General features: G+C 44.6%; 1 pseudogene; it reads right to left on the bottom strand.

Annotated features, from left to right (window-relative positions):
• Positions 1-2,858: 2,858 nt before the first annotated feature.
• On the bottom strand, positions 2,859-11,578 carry LOC100386942 (DNA replication factor Cdt1 pseudogene; annotated as a pseudogene).
• Between the last annotated feature and the right edge of the window lie 5,895 nt (positions 11,579-17,473).

Below are 17,473 nucleotides of genomic sequence, written 5' to 3'. Positions count from 1 at the left end.
TCTATTTAAAATATATTTTTCTTGTTTTATGATCTTTCATTTTTCAGCTGAAAATGGGCCTGGTCTTGCCAATACTCTATTTACAAAAAAAAAAAAAAACAAGCTATTTGTAAAAATGATAACAATAATAAAGTGCCTACATGAAAACTGAAAAAAAAATGAGTGGGTACTTTGTTATGAATGTCATTAATTCATTAATTTTTCTTTCCTTTAAAAACTTGAATTATGAGTTTTCATCCAAATAATAAAATGTGGAAGATAAATTGAAATTTTACTTTATGCCCCAAAACCAATCTTGAAACTATACAATGGCAACAACTATAAGAAAAATTACTACACAAATCAGTGGACTTTTTTCAATTATTTCTTACCAAATGGCTAAAATAGTATTAACGTCTTTGCAGTTATTGTTACAAAGAAAAGCAAAACGTTTTTAAATAGTAGCAAAGCTCTTATGGCGTTTCTGGGACATACCAAGTGCTTTATATACAGTATCTCATTTAATCCTTGGCACCACCCTGGAAGGTACACTCATATTCCCATTTGAAAGATATGAAAACAAAGGTTCTGGGGGCTAGCACAGGGCTTACGAGCTCAGGCTCTGGAGCCAGCATGCCTCATGTTAAATCCTTCCACTCCCTTCTAACAAGGTAAGGGGCCTTGGCAAGTCACTAGGTTTCTCTGTGCCTTAGTGTCTTTATCTGTAAAATGGGGATAATAATTCAAGAAAAGAAGTCATCAGGATTAAATAAGCCTCTATAAATGTAGATTCTTCTCATTTCCTCATCTTCTGAATTTGCTATCTTGTAAATGCTTGCCACGTAAAGTCAAAGGCAGAGATAGGAGTAACACTTCTGTCCACTTCAACCAAATCACAAAACAAGCATGTTTACTTGGCACTCAATACCTGAAGCATGTCACTTGTATATGCTTCAGGAAGCTGCAGTGCTCAGAGGCCTGGTTCTGAAATGGAGCTAGGATGCTGTGGACACATCCCTGAGACAGCTGGATTAGCAATGTTCTAAAACGACCGGCTTCCTAACTCCTTCAGATGCACCTCATATTCTGCAACGGTGTGAATCAATAGAGCACATGCTTGAAAACGTGGTCAATCCAAAAGCAAACATTTCCGAATTTCCGACAAGAAAGGACCGAGAAGCTTGTCTTTGACATGAAAAAGTTGAATGTTCTTGTTTGTGAAGGTGAAAAGGAAAAAACAACAGAACAGCTCAGAAAAGCTGAATGTGACCACAAAAAAATATCCACTTCTGCTGAGCAAATATTGACTGAGCATATACTGGTTCAGGGCCTGGCGGATGCAAAGGAGAGTGGAATTGGGATTTTAAGTAGTTTGTCATTGAACTTTCCCAAAAATATGGAAGATTGAACACCTGTATTTCCTCCCTGAATCCCTCTAAAGTGACTATAAAAGAATTTTCAGACAGGAGGAACAAAGAAAGCTTAAATTCACGCTTCTCAGCTCACCATCATCCTCTCTTCAGCAAATGACCTCTCATCACACTCCATGAGAACCCTAAAGCCATCAGAAACAATTCCCCCAGTCAGCACATCTACACATCCACACTTCCACCCAGCATGCTCATCCTTCTCTCCCTCCCTCTCTCCCTCCCTTCTTTCCTCCCTTCCTATTACAAAAATGAGCTGAGCTTCATTACCTAAGGTCAACCCCTAATTGTATCTCCCCATGCTGGGAGCTACTCCAGGTAACTCAGGCAATTCTCCAGCTCCTGTTTCCTCACCTCCCCCTCCAAGGGTCATCCCATCAGGAAACAAACAAGCTCTTTGTCTCCTTCCTCCTTCAACCACTGCCCCATTTCCCTATACAAAACACTAAAACTATCTTATACCTTGTTTTATTCCAATTCCTCTCACTCCCCTTCTCTTTTAAACCCACTCCATTCAAGTTTTCCAGCCCACAGTCTTAGCATGGTGAGCAATGCCCTCCCTGTGCTAAATCCAGCAACCAATGCCCCCCTTACCTGGCACAGCATATCACTCTCTCCAGCTGGATGCATTCGCCTTCCTCTACTTCTCTAACACCACATTGGGAGTTCCCCTCCTCACTGGCCACTTCTTTCTCCATCTTCTTTGCAGGTTTCTCCTCCCCACCCTCTAGACAGCAGTCTTGTGCCTCTTCACTCCTCTATTCGCATCCACCCTTCGGGGTTCTCTTCTAGTCCCGTGGCTTCGAATGCCTTTCCTATGTTCAAAACTTCCACATTTACCTCTCTACCCTAGACCTCCCCGCTAAGCTCCAAACTCATAGCCAACTGCTTCTTTTGACTGCTTCACTCAGATGTCAGACAGACATCACACACTTAATGTGTCCGAACCTGAACCCCTGATCTTCCCCCACAAAACTTGTTCTTCCACAGCTTCTAACAAAACCTATAACAACTCCATCCTTCCAGGTGCTGAGGTCAACAACGTTGATGTCATCAAATTCTCCCTGTTTCTCATACTCACAGCCAGTTGTTCAGGAAACCCCAGTGGCTCTACCTTTGACACAGATATGGAATCCGCCGCTTCCCAGCACTCTACTATCCCACCTCAGTTCGGTCATGCCCTCTCTTGCCTGAATTATTGTGATCACTTCCCAGCCACCCTTCCTGCTTCTACTCCTGCTCCCACTTTGTAGCCAGTAGGACTCTGCTGAAACCCAAGTTTCATTGTGTCCCCACTCTGCTCAGGAACCCACCAAAGGCTTTCTTATTCCTCCCATAGTCAAAGTCAAAGTCCTTACAACACACTGCAAGGCCCTATCCCACCTGGGCCACCTGGCTGGCCTCATCTCCTACTTCTTTCCCATCTCTCTTCTCTGCCCCTTTCAGGCATCCTCACTGCGCCTTGATGGGCACCGCCCTCTCCTCAGGGCCTCTGTACTGGCTGCTCCTTTTGTCTGAACTGCACCCCCACGCCAGTGCTCCAAAGTCTTCCTCCATCTCCTCTTCTGAATATTGCTCAGATTTACCTTCATACAGAGGCTCTCTCAGACCCCCACATTATAACTCCACCTTCATAGCCCTCCTAGTCCATATTGACTGCTTGCTCTATTTTCCTGTAGCATCAATCTATATTCTAACACACAATTGTCTTTCTTTTTTCTCTTTCCTCCTTTCTCCCTTCCTTCCACAAATAAATGAGATCAGAAGAAAGGAAAGAATGCAGGGAGGGAGAAAGGGGAAAATACGAAGGACAAAGACGTCAAGAAAAAGCAATGATGAATGAGGAGCTATGCTGTCAAAGTGCCTGCAGCATGCTATAGTGAAAAGGACGGAGCCTGTTCACTTCATCAGCTCCCAGGAAGGCTCAGAGGATAGCTCTTCAAGTACTTCTGAGGCATTCACTGTTTACAGAATAGTTCAATCACTCCATCACCTCCCATCCCAACAGGCCAGTGACAATGCCTCACTGTAGCCCTTCCATGCTACATAATATAGGAGGTTTCTCTCTGGAAATCAAATGAATGAGTGACCACAAGCTGGGGAACACAGGCAGAGCAGGGGGCAGGGGTGAGTGGGCTTGCTCCCTCGCCCATCATCCCTTCCCCCACAGCAGCCACAGGCAGGTGGACCTCTCCACCTTCCAGGGATTGCAGGCTTCTTCCTTGGAAAAACTTCCACATGGAAGGGACTCACCAAATAATCAGGGAAAAAATGACTTTTAAATGATCCACGCAGAGGGAAACAAAATAATTTCAAATTCTTATGAATGAGAGGATTTTAAAGGCTACTAAAGCTGGGGGAAGGGCATAGTGAGGGTCACATATCTTTGACTTCTTAATAGAAAAACTGCAAACTAGACAAGGGAGCAATGCCTAAAGGATCCTGAGGGAAAATTATCTTCAACCTAGATTTGAAAGAAGCCAATATGTATCAAGTATGAGAGTAGAATAAGAAAATCCAAGCATATAATGACTCAAGATTTACCTCCAATTTATCCTTTCTTGGGAAACTCCTGGAGGACAATGGGAAGTTCCTGGATTATTACTACAAAGGGAGTGGCCAGGGCAACAGCTGGCACTATGGATAGATGAAACTAGAAAACAAGTGGGAGTCTCCTTAGGAAGGGAGAGACGGAACTGCTGCCCTGCATTATGTGGAGGTGTTATTGATGGGCACTGTACAGCCTATGAATATCAATGGTTGAGTGTTTGGGGAAGAATTTTAAACTGTTGTATAAAAGCAAAAGAAAATTTTCAAAAATACATCTATTTCAAAAAATACATGTACAAGACAGGGGACATAATATCAGTACACTAGTTGGCTCAGCAGTGAACAACAGTTCAATAATCACTTAGAGGCAAACAGGGAATACTAGCTCAACCTAAAACTGAGTTATGATTTTAGGATAGGGGAAGGATACAGGAAAGAGCAGGGACTTACCATGGGAGAGACGACGGTATGTGTTCACCAAACTCTTTTTCCTTCCTCATGGGACACACAGCTAAATGTCCAGATCCTCAGCAAATAGCTTGGCATCTTGTGGTTGAGCTCTGAACAATGGAAAGTGGACAGAAGTGATGATGCACCACTCCCTGGCCATAACATCTCTCACATTTAATCTTCAGTTCACTCTTCCTGTGCCAGAGAAAACTTGGAGGTCACTTGTTGAAGACGGTGGCATCAAAGGATGGCAAGAGCCTGAGTCCCTGAATGTATGGAGAACAATTTTGGACCCTCCCTCAATGACCTGCACTGAGAAAGAAAGAAACTTTATTGTACTAACCTACCACTATGGGAAGGTTATTGTAGCAGCTAGCATGACTTATCCTGAATAATATGCTCAACCACTTATAATAGGAAGGCAATGAAAAATCTGAAATTGACAAATCAAGATATAGATGTTGTGTAAATTATTTAGAAATATGTATGTATGCATGTTTGTATATATGTATGTATAGACACACACACACATATATGAAACAAAAATATGTATGTACATATGCTTGTTTATATGTATGTATGACACACACACAGACACACATATGAAAAGAGTTCAAAGCAGTGAATTTGAGAAGTGGAACTGGGAGAATAGAGTGGGATGAGGTAGTTGACTGTTTTTCCTTATAAGCTTAATGGCAACACTTAACTTTCAATTATATGTTGCATAATTTAAATAAAAATATAAATTATTGATTTAAAAGAGACATAGGCTTCTAGGAAATGCAAATATAAACATAGATAATTACAGGACACATAATATAAATACCTAAAGTGAAGCATGATGTTGTATTATGAGTGAACCACAGATGAAGTTCTGCAATCAGATCAAACATATTGGAGGACAATAAAAGTTGCATTCAGTTTGCTTCCATTGTTCCACGGTACATTTTGGGTATGATGGATGATAGAGAATAGAAATCATGGGAACGTATTCTTTCCTTCCTTTCTTTGACTTTTTTTTTTTCCATTTCTTTTCTTTCTGGTTTTCTTTTGTCAGTGGCAGGGATGGGGGGGAGGGATATAAGAAGAAGATGTTTTAAACAGTAAATGGAAGAAGGCCCAAAATCAGAGCTCTGCTAGCACATCCCCTTCCTTTGTGTGAATTTTTTTAAAGCACCCTCCCTCGAGATACTTTCATCCATTGGAATATGTCTTTAATATACTTATCTTGTTAGAATAAGACCCTTTGCTGACATCTGGTGGATATTCAAGTGCAAATATTCATACCTGCAAGGTGACTTGCCCTCTTAATGTGCGATTCGTTTCATCCACAACTCACATTTTAGGCATCAACATTCCTAAAATGTCTGTTGACAACACTGGCCCTTGTAGATCTTAGTCTCTCAATTTACTCTGTCTTGCTAGGTCTTCTCTTGCACCTTCTCCTTCCTCTCCTTTTCTTTCTCTTTAGCCTTCCTGTTTTAAGAGTGCCTCTCCTCAAAAAAATTATCCACTTGTTGTGAAAAGCAAAAGCCTCAGTTTCAGCAGACACCTAAATCCTAAGCTTCACCTTCTACCCAGAGTTCTATCTAAAACTGAGACATAATTGCAGAGCCTGTCATTAATTTAAAAAAACTACTCTCCACCTCAATCTAAATGTATGTAGGACACAATTCGGCATGCCTTTTAGTGTAAGGTCTACACTACACAACAGGTGAGTGGTACCCTGAGAGGTGCTCAAAAGAGAGCCTCGTCCTGAGACTGTGGCTCCACCACGAGGACCCCACCTGAAATGAACTCTGCTTGCTTGGAGCTGATACTTGCTATACCCATTAAGATCACATTCAAGCCCTTGACTCAATCAGGTGCCAGCAAATCACGGAGTGTGCTTTCATCATCCTTTCTCTAGGGAATCTGGGCTTCTTTTGCTGACGGTTGTTCAGAGCCCCTGATTCAGCTGAGTTGATTAAAAGGGAAGACTTACCTATTTTTCCTCTGCCCTTCCCTGTTCTAATTTACTTAAAAGAATGCCTGATATACATCTGAAAAAGGGGGAGGGAACTTAAGTCAATACTTTATTCTCCCTGCACCTAACTCTTTCCTCCCTTGCCCTTTGTGGGAAATCGAATGAAGCAGCCTATGATTTAAGAATTTGATCCCCTTTGCCTACATGCGTGGTTTGACACCACCAATTCTCTGGATTACTTTCTAAAACCCGTAATCCTGGGCTGGATTAAAAGATTTATCTTCAATGAATCCCTTTCTTTCCATCCACCTCCCCTAACACTACTAAAGGGAAATGAGGTGCTTTCAAGGAGGCAACCCACTGCCAATGACTAGCCTCTGAATCATTTTGACTCTTACACATGCTAGACTGTAAGACAAAATAACTCTAGGAAACATTTTTTTAAACCAAGTGCAGTATAAATTCAAATGTCTTTAGCCAGTTTCGTCATATTCTATTGGGTTTGAGTCCTGGGAAAATTTTAAGAAATTGGGATAATTTAATCCAGGGAGAAGCTGAAGAAGGTAGGAATGTGTTGAAATAACAAAGACTATTACGAGGGTCATGCCATAATTTATATCCAATAAAATTAGTTTAAGCTACAGTTATATCACATTTAGTTAGTGAAAGATTTTAAATGTATAGATGAATAAACTTTGGAAGGTCATCCTCACTCACACTAAGGAATGTTTTTACTTTGTTGCAAGCGTGCTAGAGGCAAGAGAATGAAGACATAGCCTGCTGATCTCCCTAGAGCCAAAAGATTCTACACTACTCATTCAACAAGCACTAATTGGGCTTCCCTATTTGTCAGACACCTGTGAGATACTAAGAGAACTAATATCAACTAGAATCCTTGCCCCTAAGGAGCTCACCATCCGTCAGTGGAATCCAGGTTATGCAATGCATTTCTGCCATAGTTCAGTTTATCCGACAGGTAAGAGAAAGTCAGTCCCTTAAGCTAAATTCCTGCTTATCTGAGATTCTCTCGGACTCACCTGCCAATTTGAGTGGCAGGTGGATTTAGTCCAAATCAGTGAACACCAGAAATCTGTCCTCCTCCCTGAGAAGACCCATTGGCTCTCTGTTAACCAGCCAGAGTGGGAGGAAGGAGGATTTTTTAAAGTGTCCTAGAAATACCTTCAATTACGTTGTACACTAGGGATGATTTAGGAATTACATGGAGAAGAAACTCCAGCCTCACACTGGAAAATGCAGTGCTGATCTCTCTCTTCTGCAGCTCCAGTGGAGAGTATGCGTGACTGTTCAGCAACACAAGATTTGTAAGAAATCAGAGACTACTGATTCTGAAAATCCAGACTGCACACATTAAAATGTGGAAATGCATCATATATTATCTGTCCTCCTTTGTTCTCTTAGAATTAGAAGTATGTTGTTAATATCACAATTAATTAATGATAATTTTTTAGAATCTGTCTGTACCAGTCAGGGTTTCAGTAGGAAAGAGACAACACACTCATTATAATTCAAGAAATATAAGTAAAAGAACCATCTAAAACTGCATGGGGAAACCACAAGAAATGCATGGTTCCTGGGGCTAACACAAAGCCCCTCCTTGGCGCGGGCCTGGCGGACTAGGCGAGCAGTGATGCTGGCCAGGTCCGCGGCCTTGTCCAGCTTGACGTAGGTGTCGATGCGGATGCGGTGGAGGCTGAGCCAGTCCGGCAGGAGCTCGGCGAGGAGCAGCAGGTGCTTCTCCATCTCCCTGGGGCTCATGGCGGTGCAACAGCTGCCCACCATCCTGGCGCAGGCCACCTCCATGCTGAGCGCAGGCTTGCGCTCAGACACGAAGACACTGCGCAGCACGCGGGCCAGTTCAGGCAGCCGCTCCAGGCATTGCAGCGGCTGCTCCTGCTCCGGGCGCCACGTCACCTGTGCCAGCTGCTTCTGTGCCTCCTTGGCTCAGACCTGCTCCAGCAGGTCCTGGGACACCTCCTTTGGGGCGCTAGGAGAGGCAGCAGGCGGGGTGGCTGGTGGGGTAGCCGGCAGCGCTGGCTTGGGGGACACCAGGCTGGGGGAGCAGGGCTGCTGGGCTCAGCATAGCACAGGGCCGGCTGACGCAAGGCTTTCTCCATCCTTGGTGACATCAGGCTGCAGGCCAGGGCCAGGACCTCCTGCGCGGTGCTTTCTCCATGGTGGGCGGCTGGGGCAGCACTGTCGGCTCGATGTCAGGCACCTCATCCACGTTGAAGTGTGGGTGCCATCGCGTCAGCTGGTCCTCGGGCACCACCATGTGGGGGTTCAGGGAGGCCAAGAAGGACCTGTAGTGCTGCTTGACGAGTTCCACCAGCTTCTGGCTGAAGACCTGCCACCGCTGCAGGAGGCGCGAGGCCATGAGCTTAGGGGGCTGCTCCACCGCCCTCCTGCTCCAGCAGTGGCTCGATGGTGAGCTGGTAATCCGACCTCTTCACGCCATCCTTGAAGGTAGGGACGCCACGCTTCTGGCGGAAGTGGTAGGAGGCGGGGTACACAGTTTTGATCTGGACAACATTGCGCTCCTCAAAGCACCTGCGTACCATGTCCTGGATGCCCTGCTGGACCTTGGCGAAGGTGGGCGTCTCGGAGCGGTTGCGGAGCATGCCCACGATGGTGTCCATGCTGCGGAACATCTCCGCCAGCACCTGGTACTTATAGGGCAGCACCAGCCCCGGTGGGCCGGGCTGGGCCAGGGCATGGAAGCGCTGGTAGGCCGGCGCCTTCTCGCCACAAGGCTCCTCAGGGCGGCCCTCGGCCTCCTGGGTGCGGGACTCCCCAGCATCCTGGGCACTGGCCTTCAGCGCCCAGACCCTTGTCCCCAGCTGCCAGACCAGTTGCAGGCACGATCGGAACTCAGAGATGGTGTCCTGGTCCGGCCGGGCTGTCGGGTGGGGTGGCTGACCTGCTGCCAGGGCGGATGTCTTTATCTTCTGGCACAGAGAAGGACCGGCTTGGGACCTAGGGGCCTCAGGGGAGTCAGGAGCTTCCCTGGGGCTCCCTGGAAAACTGGGGCTGGAAACCGCGTCCACCGACCGCAGCCTCCTGCGCCCCGGAGGCTTGGCCTGGTCGCATCCGGGGACGGCGGAGGGGCGGGCGCGCTTGCGTCTCCAGCTGGTGACGGGGTCCAGGGCGCAGGGTGCGGGGCTGGGGGTGCAGCAAAAAAAAGCTGCACAAAAAAGGGCTTTCTTTTCACATTTTATACGTTAAATTTTACTACTGCTATTATCACAACTTGTTGCTTTGTTTTCTCTTCCTTGGATTACTTTTCTTCTCTTTCCTTTTACTGTAAACCAAACTACTTATTAGCAGATGATAAACTCTCCAAAAATATTTATTTGTGCATGGAGGTAGAAAACTTTCTTAAGCAAAAATGAACATTTTTTCCCTCTGACGTAACAGAATATGTCAGTTATTTAACTGCAATCTTTACATTTAAAAAATCTGCTGTTTGGCTTTGCAGAGCAGAATGAGATGCTGGAGGTGGAGCTCATTGACACTAGACACTGGGGACTCATAGGAGGACAGGAAGGAGTGCTCATAAGGGTCACATTCAACTTTCTAGCCTCCTAAAAAGGAAGGTCCTGGTAGCAGGAACATGGTTTCTGTTAGATTATTTCTATTTCTTGCATGTGTAAAATTCTTCATAATAATTTTTTAAGAATTGCAACAATCTCTTATAACAGGGAAACATTTATCTGAAGTCTAGCATTTCCTTCAGTTTTGCTTCAGCTTCCTTTTCTAATGATTTCAAATTAGATTAAATGCCATAATATAATCCTCTTCTGAAATTATTTCTGTAGGTATGTGTGTGCTGAAATGTGTCTGTTTTAATGTTCAGAAAATATTAACACAGATGTTTTTCCGTGTAATTAGATTTAGCATGTTTAGTTAGTTCCCTTCTTTTTGTGCTTTAAAAAAAACCATGTCGGCTGGGTGAGGTGGCTCAGATCTGTAATCCCAGCACTGTGGGAGGCCAAGGCAGACGGATCACCTGAGTTCAGGTACTGGAGACCAGCCTGGCCAAAGTGGCGAAACCCCTAATCTACTAAAAATACAAAAATTAGCTGGATGTGGTGGTGCATGCCTATAATCCTAGCTACTTGAAAGGCTGAGGCAGGAGAATTGAACCCAGGAGGCAGAGATTGCAGTGAGCCAAGATCATGCCATTGCACTCTAGCCTGCGCAACAGAGCAAGACTCTGTCTCAAACAAAACAAAACAAAAATACACACACACACTAATTTTTTTAATGAGCATGTATCACCTGTAGAAAATAGTAGATATTAAATCTATGGAGCTGAAATCCTGGAGACCTGGACCACTTTCCCTATAAGGGAAGGATTTGTGTTTGTGCATGTGTGCATGTATGTGTGTGTGTGTGTGTTTGTGTAAAGGAAGGACTGCACGTATATTTACAGCTATGTATCTGTATATATTCCCACCCACCTTCATCTATTTATGTGTCTCTAATTTGTTAACTCAGCCCTTATTCAATTTTGTCATAATGCAGATCCCATCAGCAATGGTTTCCTCTTTCTAACAATTGCTTTCTTCTCCCTTCATCCCACAATGGATTAAAATCTCCATGAAGGCAGGAAGCTGGGCCACACTAGAATGGAAGCAAACACATGCTAGAGAGCTCTGGAGACAAGCAGCCATGTCCCAGGGAACAAGATACTGGGCCTTGAGTCACTGAAAATGAGGGAGGAGCTGTGAGACCCTGAAAGAAAGCCCAGACCCCCAAAGTGGCTACATATTCATTGAAAGGGTAGATGGGTGTGAAACCAGCCAGAATCAAAAAGGACCCACGAGGAAACCTACCTGTCTCTTTCTGAGACTCTCTAATTTTAGGCCTGTTCACACAAGAATCTGAGAAACAAATCCACACCAGCTTTGGTGGCTTTGCAATATGTCCACTTGGCTTGGCTGAACCACACATCCCAGGATTCCCTTCCTTCTGTATTTCCGGTTAGAGTGGGCAACAAGTGACACACTTGTGGAACTTTGAAGGGCAAAAAGAAGCAGCAGCCAGGTTGCAGCTCCCATGCCTCTTATTTACCTGCTGGGTAACCTCTATGGCCTGCTACTGCTCCATTCACCTCTGGACCCTCCTTCAGCTTCTCTGAATCCTGGGCCAGGGGTATGTGTTTAGCTTCAAGATGAAGGGCCATGCCACTAAGATCAAAGGCAAAGATAACTAACACAGGCTCCTGTCTGTCCTCGTGGGCTCCCACTTCTGCTGGGGTCAGGGTGGGGGTGGTTCCAGCTTGTCCTTGGTCTCCCCCACTACACAGTCATCTTTCCTTCCCAACCACCTGCTGGACTTGAAGTCCCAGCATCAGATGCAAAGACAGCAACCATGCAGAGCCTGATTGAACAGCAGCCGCCACTGCATAAGGTCAGAACCGGGAACAAATATGTGCGTGTACATGTCCTAGTCATCCTGCTTCTCTAGCTAAACCTCTTTTCAAGTTGCATTTGTCTCAGACTTAAGCAAATGACTGATAGTGGCTTGGTTAGAAGATTCACAACATGCCCCAGGTGTCACTAAAGCTTATGAAAATGGGGTTTATGTTCTTATAAAACAAGAGTGTCTGTTTTGAGACAGAGTCTTGCTGTGTTGCTAGGCTAGAGGGCAGTGGCATGATCTCAGCTCACTGCAGCCTCTGCCTCCCAGGTTCAAGCAATTCTCCTGCCTCAGCCTCCCAAGTAGCTAGGATTACAGGTGTGCACCACCACACCCGGCTAATTTTTCTATTTTTAGTAGAGATGGGGTTTCACCATGTTGGCCAGGCTGGTCTCAAACTCCTGACCTCAGGTGATCTGCCTGCCTCGGCCTCCCAAAGTGCTGGGATTACAGGCGTGAGCCACTGAGTACAACCAAAACCAGAGTTTCTGGTAAACTGCAGTACATCCAGACAGTGGATTATTATTCAGTGCTAAAAACAAATGAGCTATCAAGTCATTAAAAGATATGAAGAAAACTTAAATGGGTATTACTAAATGAGAGAAGCCAATATGAGAAAGCTACAGACTCTATAATTTCAACCATACGACCACTATGTAAACAGCAAAATTATGCACTCAGTAAAAATGTTCAGTAGTTCCCAGGGGGAGGGACGAATAGGCAGAGGACAGGACTTTCAGGGCACTGAACGCACTCTGTGTGATACTACTGATATGGGAGGGGGCAGGGAAATGCTGCCTAGAGAAGGGCTGGTTCTGGCTGGGGCTCCACTCTAGGGCCTGTGCCCACGGACCTAAGTGAGGACAGGCATTTCTGGTTTTGCACCAGAATGTTACGTTTTCTAAGACCACCCTGGCCCACTACACCCTCATCCTGTGCCTGTAAAAACCCCAAGACCCTAGTGGGCATGCACACAAGCAGCTGGACATGGAGAGGAACACACCAGCAGAAGAACACACCCACAGGCACTGGCAGACAACAGCAAGCCAGCGACTGGCAGAATGATGTGGGCACCAAGGGGAATGTGGAGGGGGAGGTCAGAGGTGAGTCCAGCCACTGAGCAGCCTGACTCCAGAGGAAAGCCACCTTCCCACTCCATCCTCTTTCTGGCTCCCATCCATCTGCTGAGAGCTACTTCCACCATTCAATAAAACCTTCCGTTCATTTTCCACACCCACCTGGGATATGATTTTTTTGGGGGACACAAAGGCAAGAACCCTGGGAAACAGAAAGCTCTGTCGTTGTGATAAGGCACAGGGTCAAATTGAGCTGATGAACACAAGCTGTCTACAGAGGCAAAACTGGAAGAGCACCCAGTAACACATGCACACTGGGGCTTCAGCTGTAAACATTCACCCCCAGACACTGCCATGGGGTGGGAGCCCTACAGCCTGTCCCTCTGCACATTCACCCTAGGATTCTGAGCTGTGGGGCACTGGGGAAGTGAGCCACATCCCCATCACATGCCCGGCAAGGGGGACAAGGGAACTTCTACGGTTTCACTGTAATGGTGGCTGCATATCATTACACATTCATTCAAACCCATAGAATGTGCCACTCCAAGAGTGAAGTCTAACGTTATCTATGGACTCTGGGTGATCATGGTGAATCCATGTAAGTTCATCAGTTGTAAAAACGTACACTTTGGTGGCGGGGGTGTTAAAGGGGGAGGCTATGCATATGTGGGGTCAGGAAGGATTTGAGAAATCCAAGCCTTAAAAAAAGACAAGTTTTTCTTCCATTTCAGGAGAGGAAAGGTCAGATACATCATGCATTGCTGCCTTGGAAGTTATAATTTCACCAGAGAGAGAAAAAAGAAAGAAAGAAAACAGTTACTAGCAGAGATGATGTCTCTGGGAAATATTTGGTAAATATCAAAGATTCTAGTCTTGGCACAAGTTGATATCCCATCCCTAACTCCACACACATCCTATGGGACCTTGTCGGCTAATGTGCTGCCCTCTCAACAATCAAAGGAAACACTTCTTCCTCACAGAAGTGCCCCCAGAAACCTCGAATGTGCAGAAAAACATCTCAACAGCAACAGTTTTAGAGGAAATTTACGGAGGAAAACTTTATGTAAGAAAAAAATCCACTTTTGTTAGGATCTTTGTATTTTTTTAAATAGATAAAACTCAAATTTCAAACATATGCTATATTATGGGAAAATATACTCTCAAGATATAGAGAAACCTCATTGGAATTACAGTTGTGTTTGTCAGATACTTCTAAATTCTAAGCTATTTAAGGTTAAGACAATTTGAAAATATTCACTTTTCATTGGTATTACTTTTTTTTAGCCATAAAAAATAAAATACAGCAATTTCAAAAATTGAGAACAGGCCAGGCATGGTGACTCATACCTATAATCCTAGTACTTTGGGAGGCCAAGATGAGCAGATCACTTGAGGCCAGGAGTTCGAGACCAGCCTGGCCAGCATGGTGAAACCCCATCTCTACTAAAAATACAAAAATTAGCCAGGCCTGGTGGTGGGTGCTTGTGATTCCAGCTACTCAGGAGGCTGAGGCAAGAGAATTGCTTGAACCTGGGAGGCAGACCATTGCAGTGAGCTGAGATTGCACCACTGTACTCCAGTCTGGGCAATAGAGTAAGTCATTCTCAAAAAAATAAATAAATAAACTCCATCTCTACTAAAAAAACAAAAATTATCCAAGCCTAGTGTTGGGCGCCTGTGATCCCAGCTACTTGGGACGCTGAGGCAGGAGAATAATTGCACTCAGGAGGCAGAGGCTGTGGTGAGCCAAGATCATGCCACTGCACTCCAGCTTGTATGACAGAGTGAGATACTGTCTCAAAAAAAAAAGAGAGAATAATGCATGCTATATTTTGAAATAGTATTTTTTTATATTCCTCCAAATATAAAAACAAAAAATTATTTGTATTTACTTATACAAAATAAGATGAGCAATGGAGCTGCTCTTCAGAAATCTGTACCTTTGGAAGAACACTGGGACAAAGGAACATTCAAATGCTCCGCAAGGCTACAGAGAAGGAAACAGAAACCAGTGGGCAAATAAAGATAAGGCCAGAAGCTCCACTATGAAGTTACTTGGACAGGAGTTGGACTTGCTAAAAAAAGTAGAAAATGTGAACACATCACACATCTGGAGCAAGTGTTTGAGACCCCTAAGTGAATGGACCTTGTGATGGGGCTTTGTGAACAGGGAGAATTCGAAGAAATTCTGAATAGGAGAGGGCACATCCAGAGAATGAGTCAAGGTAGGTCATCGTAAGCCTCACATCTGCTGTAGTGTGTCTTCACAATAAAGTACATAGAAACCTGAAACTGGAGAGCATAATGGTTCAAAGCAGCTTTACTGATGCTAACAACAAACTGAACTTCAACATAAAGGTGATGCTGGCTTCGCAGGGAGGAAGCCATGCTGGGCACCACATGTGGGCCTCCTGTCTACACGACCCCTGAAGTTATTGATGCCCATAGCTGTAGCCAGCAATGTGACATTGGGGCCATCAGGTTACAAGGACATATATTATGTGGGAACCCCCTTCATGGCAAGTTCAGAAGAGACATTTTTGAATTAACAAAAAGAGAGAACTACATTTTGACGGCCCACTTTGGGATTCTATAAGTGATTGCACTAAAAGCATTTTGAAACGACTTATCAAAGTGGATCCTGCTCCCAAAATCACAGCTAAGGAACTGCTTGATGCCCAACGGCTAGCAGGCCATACACTTCCCTTGGCAAGATCAACCAATGTGGTAGAAATGATTTAAGAATGGAAAGCTAACCCAGAAACCCATGAGGAAAGCACAGCAGGTCAAAAGATGAGCAAAGCCTTCATTCAAAGATAGTTGAGAAGTTACCAACCCGGGGAAATGCCACTGATGTCCTAACACTTCCATTGAAGAAGAGGAAAACCAGCCCTCTTGTGAAAAGATATCTTCTGTGGCCAGTAAGAAGGCAAATATGGACAGTTTGGATGTGTTTCAAGGTCCACATGCAGCAACCACTTTCTGTTGGGCTCAGTGGAGACATAGAGAAACCCCCTCTGACTTCAAGACAGAGAATAACAACCAAATGCATTACTAAATCAAATGCAATGCCCTGTGTAGAACCAAATAAGGAAAGGTCAAAGTTTTCTCCAAGGCAGAACAGTATAAGGACAAGCTATTCTTCCTTTTGCTAAAATGAGAGGATGGGAGGAAAAAAGGAGAGGAATACTCTGAGACTGTCAGCTCTACTGAGCCCTGTATCTGCTTGCATCAATTTAAAACGGAAGCTATTTATTTCCAACCAGCATGAACTGCATGTGTTCTTGTAAAACAGCCACCAATGCGCTTGACAGCTGCCTCAGCCAGAACCAACTCAAGACCTTTCACAGGCCAAAGGTGTCTAATGGACAGATGCCTTCAAAGCAGTAGGACCAGTTGAGAAGACTTTGAGTTATACTTGCTCAGTTTTCCTGATTGTGATGGTTAAGCTTATGCATCAACGTGGATGGTCATTGACCATGGAGTGTTCAGATTAAACATTATTTCTGGGTGTGTCTGTGAGGGTACTAAATTCCTTATATATATCCAATTAAAAACAGATATTAACCCTGTCCTTTATTCCCTGACTCCCCCCACCCGTCCCCACACATAAAATGAATCCTACAAAAGTGTGAGACTCACTGCTCATGGTAATGCGAATCAGAACAAATTTTCTTAAAAGTAATGCAGCAAAAGCCTTTAAGATGCAGTCATCCTTAGCCTCAGTCTTCTCATCTGTAAAATGAGGACGATGACGCCTCCCTCCTCAGATTGCTATGACAACTGAAATTCTGTATTCAGGCCAACTGAAAGCTATAGCTCCCTAATAAATGCCACTTTCATTTCTCTCTTTCCTCTGGTAAAACCCCATCTCGTTCACTACCCAAACAGCAGCATGGTTAATACCATGGTTACCTATGTTATTATTTAGAGCTCTTATCTTACAAAATGCAGTTCCAGGTGACTTTTAAACAAGGATGATAAGCAGGGTAACTCTGAGACCAAGAAGCAATTGCAATCACTTTCTCAGACATTAAATTCATGGTTTGTGTTCTGACCAAAGAAGCTAAGCAGGAGACAGAAAATGTACCACGGCCATTTGTTGTAGACCCAGGACTGTCACATGTGTGACTTTCCTTAATCTACACAACAATTGGCTAAAATAAAGCATTATTAACTGCACTGGGTAGATGAAGAAACTGCAGCTCAAAGAAAATAAGTGGCTCGTGCAAGGGATCAGCGGTAGAGCCAGCATTTAAACCAAGAACTTCTGGCTCTAAGGTCTTTCTTCCAACATGCTACCCCAAGGGAACTCCTGGCTCCATCTCTGACCCAAGTACTCTCTGGCCAAAATCAAGTAGAGCCTACAGATGTCTTCTGTATGGCATCACAGAAAGGGCAGTGGCCTCTTTTCATTCATCTTTCAACAGGTATTAATTGAGCATCTTCAATGTTCAGGCTCCCTGATAGGGTCTAGGAATGCAGAGCTCAACAAGCAAAACCCCTGCTCATGACACTGACTTACGTTTTAGTTAAGAAGCCCACTTGAGGTGGATAAGTGAATGTAGTGAGGTAAGCACAGG

This window comes from Callithrix jacchus, chromosome 1 (assembly GCF_049354715.1).
Source record: "Callithrix jacchus isolate 240 chromosome 1, calJac240_pri, whole genome shotgun sequence".
Lineage (NCBI taxonomy): Eukaryota > Metazoa > Chordata > Mammalia > Primates > Cebidae > Callithrix > Callithrix jacchus.
The sequence above is the reverse complement of the archived record's forward strand: the minus strand, read 5'-3'. Positions and strand labels throughout refer to the sequence as shown.